The sequence below is a fragment of the Erpetoichthys calabaricus genome, chromosome 11, assembly GCF_900747795.2.
Source record: "Erpetoichthys calabaricus chromosome 11, fErpCal1.3, whole genome shotgun sequence".
Lineage (NCBI taxonomy): Eukaryota > Metazoa > Chordata > Cladistia > Polypteriformes > Polypteridae > Erpetoichthys > Erpetoichthys calabaricus.
Genome location: NC_041404.2, coordinates 37234789 through 37250436, shown reverse-complemented (window position 1 = coordinate 37250436; position 15648 = coordinate 37234789).

Genomic DNA, 15648 nt, shown 5'->3' with positions numbered 1-15648 from the left:
TCATGTTTTAAAGGACTATCTACAGTCAATTCCTGCTATTGATAGCTTTTATTTCTTTTTTTGCTGTTCACTACAAATGTTCTGATTTGCACACCTCATAACTAATATATAACTTATAATATATAAATGATAAAGTCACATTTCACGTCTGCTAAAGTTAAGGCTTACAGCTACCACCTGGATGGAAACACAGTGCATAAGATGTCCCTCAACTCTGTCACGAGCAACAATGAAACTAAACAAAAGACCCCACACTTATTTAAAAAGAGTGCCGTGATCTTCTGTACCCTCTTCCGTGGCCACCATCACACAAACGAAGGCACAAACCCAAACAGCTCTGTAAGCACCTAAGCTGACAGGCAGCCCGATGGCGAGAGCAACTCACACAAATCAACAGGCCTGCAATGCAATTTGAAGCAAAGGACACACCTAACGCAGGCAGACGAACATTTTAAGAAGCCTCAATTTCTCTCTCAATGCAATGGCTTGATCTGTGCGGTGACGGGACTGCTGAGCGGACACAGCCTGGTGGAATTTGTTTTCTGTCCCACTTATGCTGGTTCACAGTCACAGAGGTAAAAGGCAGAAAGCGAGCTTTGCGGAACATCAGTCCATCGTATGCACTGGCGCCCACATACAGCCACCAAATAACCGGAAATAGATTAGCGAAAATATTCGGATTTGAGCGTCAGTAGGCTTTGCGGCCTAGGAACCAAGTTACCCAAAATATTCTGTAACATTTCAATAATTATTTACTGCTCTGATGTTGATCTTTCTGATCATAGAATGGGTCATTATAATAGAAGAATTCATAATTAACTGCAGAATTACGGTATTTGAGGGTTCCTCTCTTTCACGGTTTGGCTCACAAACTAATCAGCACATCGTCATCTCGTAACAGGCTTAAATTTTGAGTTTGGTATTTTTCTGTCCAGCCATTTTAGCTCTAGACTGTCCTCAAGAAACTGTGACACACACACAGACAGACAGACAGACACCCATCACTGACACACCGATGTGTTTGGTATCAGGGGTCCCTAAAACGTTGAAAACCAGAGATGGACATTTTTGATGAATCTAAAGCTTTTGCATCTCTCCTATAAACGACAGGTCATGGCAGAGGGGGGGTGCTACATTGACACAGGGAGAGCCGGCAGTTCCACACAAAGACGTTGAGCAGCCCCCTGGTGCTGTGACCATACCACCCCCCATCCATGTATCTTCTAATAAGCTTTCACCGAGTGACTAGTTAATCAATATACTGAATGCTGCAAGCAGAGTATCTCTAGCATACGCTGTTTTATACAGTAGAATAAAATAACCAAATTAAAGAATTAAATTAAAGAAGTCACATTACAGGATGAATTGAGGAACAAGACATTAGGGTCTTAGAGTCTAAAAGACTAGCAACTCTCGGTAAGAAAGCAACAAAGTGAGCAGAGCTGAGCTGAAGTCCCAGTCAACAGACGGCACAACGGAGACGTCAAATAGTAAATGCTGTACACACAGTGGAGAATACAGACAGGCATGTTAATAGACGCATTCGCTGTTGACAGGTTAATTCCCAGAGGCGTGAAACAATTTGAGGAACAATCCTCCTAAAAAGTAAACCCAATGCGCCACATCTTCGGCTCAAGGTCCTGTCAGGAGGTATGAATGGCCGCTCTCTTACTGCGCTCCAATTATGTTTAGTTTAATTGGGTTATCTGTCCACCTTTGGTAATAGTGACACTACTAGGCCAAGAGGTTTAAATGACTACAGACCAGTGGCACTATGAAATGCTTTGAACATTTGGTGAAAAACATTTTAATGAAAGAGACAAAGTCTTTTCAAGACAACAATCAATTTGCTTATTGTGCAAACAGAAGTGTGGAAGATGCTCTGCTTGTTTTCTTACATCAAATCTACACCTTTCTTGACCAGCCTGGTTCATATGTCAGAGCACTATTTTTGGATTTTTCTTCAGCGTTCAATACTATACTGCCTCATATACCGATTGGGAAATTGAACAGTATGAATGTAAACCCATTTATTACACTATGGATTCATCCATCCATTTTCCAACCCGCTGAATCCGAAAACAGGGTCATGGGGGTCTGCTGGAGCCAATCCCAGCCAACACAGGGCACAAGTCAGGAAGCAATCCCGGGCAGGGTGCCAACCCACCGCAGCACTATGGATTCAGAACTTTCTTTTACACCGTTCACAGACAGTTAAAGTTCAGGACACTTTTTCAATAGCCATTCATTCAAACACAGGAAGTCCACAGGGGTGTGTTGTCTTATCACCAGTACTGTTTACGCTGTACATAAGTGACCTGAGACAGAACAATGACCACTGCTCCATTATACAAGTATGTGGATGACACCATGATCATAGGACGCATATCTGGGGAGGATGAAAGCCACTATCTAAATCAAGTGGACTGGATGGTAAACTGGTGCAATAAAAACTCTCTCACTCCGAATGTAAAAAAGACCAAAGAAATGATATTTGATTTGAAGAGACAAAAATCTGTATGTTCACCTATTGTAGTTCTGGGAGAGGAGGTAGAAATAGTGAATGAATATAAATACTTAGGAACTTACCTAGATAACAATCTTAACTGGAAAACAAATACAAAAAAATTATTTTCTAAATGCAACCAGAGCTTATTTCTCCTCCATAAACTCAACCTATTTAAAGTAGACAAGGACCTCATGTTGCAGGTCCTTCTATCGCAGTCTGATCCAGTCCGTGATCACTTTCAGTTTCATTGCCTGGTTTCATAATCTGACAAACCAAAACTCAAAAAAGCTCCAGCAGATTACGAAGTATGCAGCTAAAGTTATCGGGGCTGATGGAGATGACTTGACTGGTGTGTGCTAAAGAAACTGGAAGTCATCTGTCACACACGTGTGCATAGGAGGCAGCTGAAGGGCTTAGAGATGAATGATAATACGTCTGCCCGGGGGTGGCGGGGTGCACTGATGCTCTTTCTGAGTTCCCTGCAGGCCTTTCCCTGGAAATCCCACCAGGAGCCACTGCCTCGGCTCGGGACACATCACTTCCGGTTCCCGGCCCAGAGGACGACATCACTCCCTCCAAACTTCCTATAAAGCCTCACACCTTTTCCCTGGAAGTCAGTTCTGTTTTGGACTCTGTCTTGTAAACTTGACTCAACAACAAATCATTGACTTTTGCAGCCAGGATACTGAATTATATGGATGGCTGCCCCAAACCTTGCCATGTCTCTCGTCTCTTCTTCTCACACATCTCAACTGATGTTTTCATGTAAACATGATGAATAAAGAAACCTTAAACCTTACGTCTACTGCTAGAGGTCGACACGAACTGAAGCCGTCAAGTGCCTCAGATCAACATGGTGGTCGTGCTGCTGTATGCCAGGTATGGAGGAGATTAACCAGTTATACACATGGCAGTGTTATACGTGTGGCTTCAAATCCTGCTACTCACACTGTGTGACCCCGAGCAGGTCACATGACCTGCCTGTGCGCCAATGGGAAAACCCAAAGAAATGGCACCAGTTGTATCATAGAAGTCACCTTGGATGACGGCGTCAGCCAAATAAGTAAATCGATGAGACGCAGAAGCAGACGAGCTTAGCAGCAGCTGATAATTTTATTCTCACTCAGTAAAGGCCAGCGTAGTGTAGTGATGGAGATGATGGCCGCCTCTGCTATTCTCAGCTGACTCCCTGCTTAACTTGACAGTGCCCCCCGTTGTAAAAACAAACAACTGCAATTGATTTGAAAAGTGAGTGTCCACTATGGAAGGCACTATACAGCTTCACGGCGGGACCAGTTCCTCTCTTTGTGAGTCATCTAATCTGCTAGAAGAAGTTACGCTGTGCTCGATCAGGGCCTTGGGTAGTATTCAATATGGACGTCACTATAGAAAGCCTCAGGCTCAGAGAATCAGCCGCTCAAGTCAGATCTCAACGGGACACTGAGTGAGTCTTTAAATCTACCAGAATTCGCTGGGTATGAAAATAAAACAATTTTAAGGCCCGTACTGTATAAAGTACCCACACAATGAAAGGCACTTCATTAAAGCCAGAGATTCAATGCCCCCCAGTGATGCCCAGTGTGCCCCCAGACCAGGTCACTTAGTCTGTCTGCAGTAGTTGGTGAATTCAGCCCATAACATTCCTCAAAGTAAGGGTCTCCAACTCTGGTCCTGGAGGGCCGCAGGTTTTCATTCTAGCCCTTTTGTTAATTTGTGACCAGTTCTTGCTGTTAATGAATTCTTTTGCTTTAGTTTGAACTGACGTGCCTTTGAAGAGTCGGACCCCTTCATTATTTTTTATTTCCCCTTCATTAGCAGTCAAACAAAAATGAGATACAAAGTGAGGCATCACAGGAACGGCTAACCTGCATTCATCCTACAACATCTGAAAATAAAGAGAGGTGAAGGCCTCAGGAATGTCTGATCTGCTCAGGCCCACAAAACACTTTCACGGTGCCCTTTGGTCCGAGTCCGAGCAGCAACAGGCCATGGAATTAAAGAACGCGTTTAATTAACGTCAAGAATTGGCTTCAAATGAAGAGACTGGCTGGAGTGAAATTGGTTGGCATTGAGGCCCCGACTCAGTTGGTCACGTGTTGGCTCACTTCACCTTTCAGCTCTGTTTGGCTACCATTTAAGGACATAAAGAAGCAATTGTGACGAGAGGGTCTCAAAAAAACAAGGCCATTAAAAGGAAGGGAAGAGAAGTCAATTAACGGCAGAAATTGATCATTGATGAAGAAAGTGGCAGGAAGGAAAAGCTGCAACCTGTAGTCACTGTGGCCCCCCCAGGAGTGGAGCTGGACACCCCTGTCACATAACACTGGTAGGCAATATTTTAGCATGTGGAACAAAATGGAAGAATCACATCCTGCTAAAAAAAACGAACTTCTTAATTGTGATGCAGTTGGTGCAGAAATACCAAAAATGCAGACTCGTTATCTCCGTAGAGCAAAGCCTAGCGGCACATCACGAGACTAATAAGTGGGCCGAGTCTCAGTCAGATGTTTGGGGTTCTCGTAGTCCAAGACTCGCATGCCGATGCAGACACACACACACACGCACAGAAATCACTCGGAAAAGTGTGCATTAATTCATGGTGAGAGGAACACTAGGAGGTCTCAGAGGGAAACATTTCAACTCTTTGTGGAACTCTGAACAATGACAGGCACTACATCACAGGTCAGGGGTATCCATGTAAACCCAACCACTGAGTCCCTGTGTACCTCTGAAGAAATAACGGAACCTGCCAGAAATCTGCCAAGTCGCAGTCAGACTGAGTGATTACGTTTGGTGTTACCGTATTCCAAAACACACAGAGAAATCACTCGGAAAAGTGGTGAGAGGCGCTATAGCCTGAGCACTCAGTCTTTATGGAACTCTGCACAAGTAACTTAAAATCTGTGCAGTCTCACAGTAACACAGAACTATCTGTGCGATGTATTCCTGGTTTCTTAACTAATTAGTATAACTAGCTAAACAAATAAATAAATGCAGAAAACACACTCCACTCAAGTGAAGACACACAGCAGTGCCATTTACAATTACAAATGTTCTCAATTTAATTTCACTTTGAATTTTGTAAAATTTAAAACTCATAGTTGTGCAATTCCTCCAGCTGACCGCATGTGCGGCATTCAGGTTATGGACAGTGAAGTCATTGCTGACGTTACTCATGAGTCACTCAGACTAACGAGACTCTCGTTGAGCTTAACTTACTGAGGTGTTTCCTTTCACCACTGACCGGAGTATGCAGAGATGTGGGGCAGTGTGACCGAGAGGGGGAGCTGGCCACCCGAGTGAGTCCTGTTCACGTACACCGATCATCTGGAGTCAGCCCACCTTACCTCTCCATAATATCACTTCACTGGGCAACGGTACTGAGCTGGTCTGGCCGACATCTCAACAGACAATGACGCCATGTGTAACGACTGACATCCTGTACTGTGCAAGTCTAATCACTTTACACTTAGGCACTACCTGCACTTTATTAATTTATTTATACATTATTTTTCTAATATGTGTATTAGTACCTTGTTAGCATACTTAAGATTATGATAATTCATGTTACATGTATACTGTATTTAGGCTGCTGTAACCCTGAAATTGTCTTTGGGATTAGTAAGGTTTCTATCTATCTATCTATCTATAGAGCAGTGTGCAATGTCGGTCCTGGAGAGCCGCAGTGGCTGCAGGTTTTCATTCCAACCCAGTTTCTTAATTAGAAACCAATCCTTGCCAATCTGAGACTGTATTTAATTTTATGGCTTGTTAGTCTGCAATGTAATGTTGTTACATCATTGATTTTTTCCTTTCCATGGATATCCTTCAAATGATCTGAAACCTAAAATGGATAATTTTCAGTATGTCACATTTTTCTCCTAAGTGCATGATGAACACACAGAGGTGTAAATGGAAACAAGTTAGATGGAGAACTGCTGGCTCCTTTGTCGTTTGTATGTTATTGCTAATAAGAAGCCATTAACAGTGAATGCAGCTCATTAAGAGTGAATTAAGCAACTAAGGGTGGGGAACCTTAAATGAAGCATCAAAATGTCACTTGAGCAGTAAGTGCTTCTTCATCAGCAATAATTGACTTCTCATTAAGAAACTGGGTTGGAACAAAAACCTGCAGCCACTGCGGCTCTCCAGGAACGACACTACCTACCCCTGATACAGAGCCTTTTATATCACTCTATCTATCCTATTAGTGCATTTCATATCTATCTAATAGATAGACACATACAGACAGACAGATATGAAAGGCACTATATGATAGATAGATAAATGTGAAATGCAATATATAATGGATAGATATACAGTGCCTTTCAAATCTATCTATCTGTCTATCTATTATATAGTGCATTTTCTATCTATTATATAGTTCATTTTCTATCTATTATATAGTACCTTTCATATATATCTATCTATCACATAGTGTATTTTATATCTGTCTACCTATTATATAGTGCCTTTTATATCTATCTGTTATCTAGTGCCTTTCATATGTATCTATCTATTATATAGTGCCTTTTATATCTATTATATAGTTCCTTTCATATGTATCTATCTATCTATCTATCTATCTATCATATAGTGCCTTTTATATCACTCTATCTATCCGATTAGTGCCTTTCATATCTATCTAATAGATAGATACATACAGACAGACAGATATGAAAGGCACTAATAGGATAGATAGATAGATATAAAAGGCACTATATGATAGATAGATAGATAGATAGATAGATAGATATGAAAGGAACTATATAATATATATAAAAGGTACTATATGATAGATATAGATAGATATGAAAGAAACTATATAAAGATAGATATGAAAGGCACTATATAATAGATATAAAAGGCACTATATAATAGATAGATATGAAAGGCACTAGATAACGGATAGATATAAAAGGCACTATATAATAGGTAGACAGATATAAAATACACTATATGATAGATATATATGAAAGGTACTATATAATAGATAGAAAATGAACTATATAATAGATAGAAAATGCACTATATAATAGATAGACAGATAGATAGATTTGAAAGGCACTATATAATAGATAGATATAAAAGGCACTGTATATCTATCTATCCATTATATATTGCATTTCACATTTATCTATCTATCTATTATATAGTGCCTTTCATATCTATCCATCTATCTATTATATAATGCCTTTCATATCTATCCATCTATCTATTATATAATGCCTTTCATATCTATCTATTATATAGTGCATTTCACATCTATTATATAGTTCACTTCATATCTATCCATTATATATTGCATTTCACATGTATTTATCTATTATATAGTTTCTCTCATATCTATCTATCAATTATATAGTGCCTTTCATATCTATCAATCTATCTATCTATCCATTATATAGTTCCCTTCATATCTATCTATCTATTATATAATTCCTTTCATATCTATCTATCTATTATACAGTGCCTTATCTTCTATCGTGGTCCACATGTTAAGGCTCTAAATCTAAAAATTGAACTTTCAATCTGCATGTCTCGTTGTTCACATTGCATACGAAAGCAGCTCGTCTCTAACGTGTTGCGTGGCGCCCTTTATTCAAGCACAGCTTGCGCTGACCGAGTGTGTCACGAATTCGTATGACCAGATGCGACTGTAAAATCTTCACAATTAAAAGGACAGGCGTGCTTATTTCTGTTGATGATGGACCCACCAGTTCATGGAGCATCAAGCTGAGGATTTGCAGAGTATACATTTAAAGGGTGAGGGCAACATTGCCTAGCCTTTCATTTCCAAAAAATGGCAGTTTGATCAAATTCATTAATATAGGATGTTAAACCAGAGAGAGATTAATAAAAGAGCATTTGTATAACCCGTACTTACTGTATAGAAATGGCCTTGCATCATAATGTTTTCATTTTAAATTGTTCTCACTTGTTTTTCCATAGAGCACTTTATGAAATAAAGCTCAATTGCACATTTTATCTCTTGTGTTTTGCTTGCTTTTGTCCCTAACTTTGGTGGCTTGTCCTCCTCTCCTTGGGGACAGAGTACAATGTGCAGAACAGCATGTAAAGTCCACAAAAAAAATTCACCTGCAGACACAACATTTGAAACTTTCAAAAGACAAAGTCAGTTGCTTCAGCGCATGGAAAGCAGCAGTAGGTGCCCTTAATTCTCCCACACTAAAACCCGTAGGGTGGAGAAGCCTCCAACCTTGAGGTCCCACATCGTGTTCCCTAATGTCTAACGTCTTTATGTGGACAGCTAAACCAGCAACATGATAACAACAAAAAAACACCTCCATAAAGAGACCTACCTTTGCTTCTGTGCCACCTGCCTGCTCCAGGTGTGCAGTCGAGGGTGAAGACACCTTGGGGCACCGTTGCTCTGGGCTGTCTGCCAAATGGACCAGACCAAGAAGCCTCTGATTCGGGACATTTTTTTTTTCCTGACGGGACGTCTTTTTCAAGCCCAGCCAGCTTTCTTTTACCTTATATGCGTTCAGAGGCAGGCCAGGCTATGGAGTGGCACTTTTGGGAAAACCCACCGTGGGATCTGATTGGTTGCCTGGGATACCCCCCCCCCCCCAACAGTGACCTTAGTCTGCGACCTGAGAAATGGGGAGGGTGGGGGGGGGGGGGTGCTTTACTCTTGCAAAGGAAGCCGCCTTTGACGATTTTCATATTTCTTCTAAATTTGGAGATTTCTGTCTGCACTGGGAGGCTTGGCTGCTTACTCCAGATGTCCATGTGGAAACCATTAAAGATTGAAGGCTATGCGATTCCTGGCAGCTACAGTCCTGGGAGCATGAGAGGATCGCTCTGGCACAGTTATTTGGAATAATTAACTTCCTCTCCTGGTCTGAATGCCCCATATGGGAAAGCATTTGTGAAAGGCAGACTGGAAACAATGTATGAAATAAGGGTGAAAAAAGTAAAAATGAGCCAGGGTGAAATAAAAGTGAAGCCAGTCTCTTATTGTACTGTTTTAAGAAAGCTCTGCTGAGTTTGAGATTTAAGGAGTCGTTCTGGGTCACCCTTTAATTTGTCCTTATCACTAAGCCCAATGTTGTATCGATCTCAGTTCACTCACAGAACGCAGCGTAGCAGAACCTTGGAGGACTACGAGAGCCACGCAAAATGTGCAAAACTGGCCATGTGGGTTTGTTAAAAATCCTTCGAGCCGGGGTTGTGAATTTAACTTACATACGTACTGCAAAACCCTCCTTCTACGGATCAACACAATAACACAATAAGATGAAATATGGCATCCATTAAAGGGCTCAGATTAGGGTCGGGGCGCGGAGACCAAAGTGACCAGAACATAACCTGGCAGGCTTGTATGACGGGTTAGGGCGAGGGGCAAAGGGCCAGCGGGGGGCAATCCATCAGTTTGTGGGCATCACCTTTATGGAGTACATCAGGTAAACGGACGGGTCATTCTTATTTGATAAATATAGTCGTTGAAAGAAGTGGCATATTTTAAAACATTCTTGACTCTCATGGAGCCAGGGAGTGGCAACATATTGCATATTGATTGATAGATAGATATAAAAGGCACTATATGATAGATAGATATGAAATAAACTATACAATGATAGATATGAAAGGCACTATATAATAGATATAAAATGCACTATATAATAGACAGATAGATAGATATGAAAGAAACTATATAATGATAGATATGAAAGGCACTATATAAGATAGATAGACAGATCGATCTGAGGCTAAGGATCCATGCCAGCAATCAGAAGATTCCCAGTTCAAATCCCATAAACTCCAGAGGTGATTCCACTCCGCTGGGCCCTTGAGAAGGCCCTTAACCTGCTTTTGCTCCATCCTGGGTTTGACGTTAATCTTCATGCAGCCCTACAAGCAGGTCCTTCGAACTTGCAGGGAAAACTCTGAGGTTGGTGGCAGGATTGGCACCCCAGCCACTGTAACAAACCTCAGCCCATTACACTCCATTCAAACTAGTGTGGTGCTGAGGTGTCACCCATTACACAACTACAAGTGGGTCCTCATTTGGGATCCTGAGGTGGTTCATCATGTGTATCAGTGCATGCTTCCAACTTCTACCTCCCAGAAGGCAACAGATGAATGCAAGGGTGAGTTGGGTCATTCACAGTGCTGCTGGCTTTGTGAGGTCATTGTGATCTAAACATGTCCTCTAGTGAGGGAACATGGTGTCCAATTATTTTCTGTGCAGAGTTTACCACTCACTGCAGAGCGTTTCTGTCTGCAGCCATGCAGGTCGCATACCACCCACTGAGGCAGTATGTCAGAACACTTTCTATGGAGCAGTGGTAAAAGGAAACAAGCCACTGGCGGGGCAGATTGAATTTTTTAAGTGTAAGTTTGAATTTTACTGTACTCTGGCACAATACCAACTCTACTACTACTGGTACCACTGCCACTCACTCCATGACTATGTTCACCAGGCACCAAAAGCCGACGTCACATTACAAAACTTCTACTTGGAGGAAATGTTAAACTTGATGACAGCAGTTTGTGATCTCGTTGCCAGAGTACAGTATTCAGTTTTACAGGAGTAGCATTTGCAGGGTATGTCAAATTAGACAACTGCATAACGGCTTTCCAGCACAGTTTCACTTTACCAAAGTATCACTAGCTTACCCCTTTTTTGACAGGCACCATGGTGCTGCCTGATGGAGTTGGTGCACATGTTCAGCTGTAATCTCTGCCCTTTTCTTTTACTCTTTTCATTCTGTTGTTGTACATAAAGCACGAGACATCAGACAGACGAGCTGCTCCAAAACACTCGAACTCCTTATTCTTCATCACTGCATTCTTTGCATTGTACTTTCCAGATTGGCTCCTAAGGTAGTTCTCTTACACACACTCAGTCCGTCCCTCAGTGTGTATGTCAAACTATAAGACCAGCAGTCACGGGAGTTTGTTGCAAATGCCTCCACCTTGCTAAAGTTATGTACACCAAATGCAAGTCTGTGACTAAAAATCTGTAGAAAAGTTATTTGATGTAACAGGGCCTTTAGTGGCATTGCAGAATCTGCAGGTATGATAACCAAGATTGCAGCAAGACGCATTCTTAGTCCTTGCAGATTGGAGGAAACACTTTTATGTGTTTCCTGAATCTAATGTGTTTACCACTGGGTGACTGAAAGCCAGAAGCAATCGCAGTTAGTGAGAGTGAGATAGTAAGTATTCCATACAGGAGGGTAGTCTGACGTGGGTCTCACACTTGTGCTCACTCACTCACAGCAGGCCCATTTAGAATCACAGAAATGTGGACTTTCCATGCATAGACTGGAATGGAATTTGAGCCCAAGCTGTGAGGAAGCCTTGAGAACAGACCTTCCACCTGAAGCTACGCTGGAAAATTCAACGTTATATATGCGGAAGGAATTGTAGCTGCGTTTTTCCAAAATTACCAAAGTTCAGCAGCTTTAGCTTAAAAATGGGATTTAACAAAAGCCTGATGCGCTGAAATGATTCCACAGACAAATATCTTCATTTTTAAAAGTTTTAGTTAAAATTCAAAGTAAAACAGTTCACAATAAAAAGAAAAAAATTAAAATAGAAAAAAAAAGAAAAATTCTTGTTAAGAAAAGTTCTGTTCAAAGCTTAAATTTTGTTACATTTCAAATCGTTACAAATCACTTCAAAAACGTTTCAGAACCATTTCAGAACGGTCAAAAAACTGTATGCCTATCCCATTTCTAAGCTGAAAATGGGTCTTTTAAGTACTGGGACCACCTGTTCTAAACAACCACTGACACAAGTGTATCTCAGTTATAGCAGGAAAGTTCTGTCTCATAATAACTTATAGGGTGTGGCAGGCGGCCAGGGACCTTACCCCACCGGGATGCCTGGATCAGATAGATAGATAGATAGATAGATAGATAGATAGATAGATAGATAGATAGATAGATAGATAGATAGATAGATACTTTATTAATCCCAAGGGGAAATTCACATTCTCCAGCAGCAGCATACTGATACAATAAATAATATTAAAGATTGATAATAATGCAGGTGAAAAACAGACAATAACTTGTATAATGTTAAATGTTAATGTTTACCACCCCAGGTGGAATTGAAGAGTCGCATAGTTTGGGGGAGGAACGATCTCCTCAGTCTGTCAGTGGAGCAGGACAGTGACAGCAGTCTGTCGCTGAAGCTGCTCCTCTGTCTGGAGATGACACTGTTTAGTGGATGCAGTGGATTCTCCATCTGCCACAGATGTTAAACTGTCCAGCTCCATGCCAACAATTGAGCCTGCCTTCCTCACCAATTTGTCCAGGTGTGAGGCGTCTTTCCTCTTAATGCTGCCTCCCCAGCACACCACCGCGTAGAAGAGGGCGCTCGCCACAACCGTCTGATAGAACATCTGCAGCATCTTATTGCAGATGTTGAAGGACACCAGTCTTCTAAGGAAGTATAGTCGGCTCTGTCCTTTCTTGCACAGAGCATCAGTATTGGCAGTCCAGTCTAATTTATCATCCAGCTGCACTCCCAGGTATTTATAGGTCTGCACCATCTGCACACAGTCACCTTTGATGATCACGGGGTCCATGAGGGGTCTGGGCCTCCTAAAATCCACCACCAGCTCCTTGGTTTTGCTGGTGTTCAGGTGTAGGTGGTTTGAGTCACACCATTTAACAAAGTCACTGATTAGGTCCCTATACTCCTCCTCCAGCCCATTCCTGATGCAGCCCACAATAGCAGTGTCATCAGCGAACTTTTGCACATGGCAGGACTCCGAGTTGTATTGGAAGTCCAATGTATATAGGCTGAACAGGACAGGAGAAAGTACAGTCCCTTGTGGCGCTCCTGTGTTGCTGACCACAATGTCAGACGTGCAGTTCCCAAGACGCACATACTGAGGTCTGTCTTTAAGATAGTCCACGATCCATGCCACCAGGTATGAATCAACTCCCATCTCTGTCAGCTTGTACTTAAGGAGCAGAAGCTGGATGGTGTTGAAAGCGCTAGAGAAGTCTAGAAACATAATTCTTACAGCACCACTACCTCTGTCCAAGTGAGAGAGGGATCGGTGTAGAATATAGATGATGGCATCCTCCGCTCCCACCTTCTCCTGATATGCAAACTGCAGAGGGTCAAGGGTGTGTTGAACCTGTGGCCTAAGGTGGTGAAGCAGCAGCCTCTCCATGGTCTTCATCACATGTGATGTCAGAGCAACAGGCCGAAAGTCATTCATCTCACTAGGACGTGATACCTTTGGTACTGGGGTGATACAAGATGTTTTCCAAAGCCTCGGGACTCTCCCCTGTTCCAGGCTCAGGTTGAAGATGCGCTGTAGAGGACCCCCCAGCTCCGATGCACAGACCTTTAGCAGTCGTGGCGATACTCCATCTGGACCCGCTGCTTTGCTGGCACGAAGTCTCCTCAGCTCTCTGCTCACCTGCGCTGTTGTAATTATGGGTGGGGATGTCTCTCCTATGTTGGTATCAGCAGAAGGATGTGTGGAGGGTGCAGTACTCCGAGGTGAGAGTGAGAGTGGGTTAGGGTGGTCAAACCTATTAAAGAAGTTGTTCATTTGGTTTGCTCTCTTCACGTCTCTCTCGATGGTGGTACCCCGCTTCGAGCTGCAGCCACTGATGATCTTCATCCCATCCCACACTTCCTTCATGCTGTTATTCTGCAACTTCTACTTCAGCTTTCTCCTGTACTGCTCATTCGCCGCCCTGAGCTGGACTCAGAGTTCCTTCTGCACGCGCTTGAGCTCATGCTGATCACCATCTTTAAAAGCCCTTTTCTTCTGGTTCAAAATGCCCTTGATGTCACTTGTAATCCATGGCTTGTTGTTAGCATAGCAGCATACAGTTTTTACTGGAACTACAATGTCCATACAGAAGTTGATGTAGTCAGTAGTGCAGTCCACAACTTCCTCTATGTTCTCACTATGTGATCCCTGCAGGATCAGGGAAGGACTGGGAAGGGGGCAATATTTTCCCTGATGCAAGAGGGCAGCCCCCCTGATTTCCATCAAGGGCCCAACCAAGGGGCTGCCTGGATGGTTCCCGAGCCCTGGAGGACACCAGGAAGTGCTGCCAGAAGATCATCATCAAGCACCTGGAGCACATCCGGGGCATGATAAAAGGGGCCGCCTCACTCCCTTTGAGGAGCTGGAGTCGGGAGGAGGAAGACGGAGCTTGCGAGGGAAGAGTGGAGGTGGCCAAAGAGAGAATTAAAGGACTGAGGAGTCGTGAGTGTGTGGAACCAATTGCATATAGTGTTTTTGAACTTTGGTATCGTGTCTGTCTGTGGCTGGGCTATCTATTACAAGGGGGAGAAGACTATACCATTGTCTATGACTATGAAAGAAAATTCTATTCTATTCAAATTAAGCAAACACTAATAGGAGTTTAACTCAAATCTTTAACTTTCTATGATTGGCTTTTACAGGAATCGTAAAACACAAAAGCAACATACGCCACACCACGCTGGCTCTGAAAAGCACCCGCTGTCAAAGTACGTCAACGTTAATATGCACACAGAAGCACAGCTGCGGTACTCTGCTCCTGAAACTGTCAAACCACACCCAGAGGCAGAGTTTACAACAACCTCCTATTAAGGAGAGGGGCGCACCGGATTTACACGTTGGAAACAGTTACTCCAGGTGGGCTCAGTGCACTACTCCGAACACGGGAACGAAAAGACATGGCTCCTCTGGCGTAGGAATTCTCCTCGTTTTCTCTCAGTGTTTATTGTTATCTTCTTTTGCCAGGCCCTGTGTGTGTAGGTGAGTTGTTCAGTAGTATACAAGATGTTCCACTTTATCATATGTGCCCTGAACTGTGACTTTTATTTGTACATTTTTTTAAGCTGAGACCTACATGAAGCTGTATGGTTGCCCCTACCTTGGCTGGTCACTTCTATAATTTGAAACTCTTTAAACTTCACCAATATACAAAAATTATTATTTTGAAAATGGGAAAGGCTCTATATAAATAAAATGTATTATTATTATTAATAATAAATTAGTTGATGTATTTTTGGTGTTTTACAAGTAACTGTACCCTCAATAGGGTTATGAAACTTTTTACAACCCAGAAGAAGGACTTCCATTGTCTGAAATGTGTTGGAGCATTGCAGCCCTTTTCAACACATTATGGCTGTACATC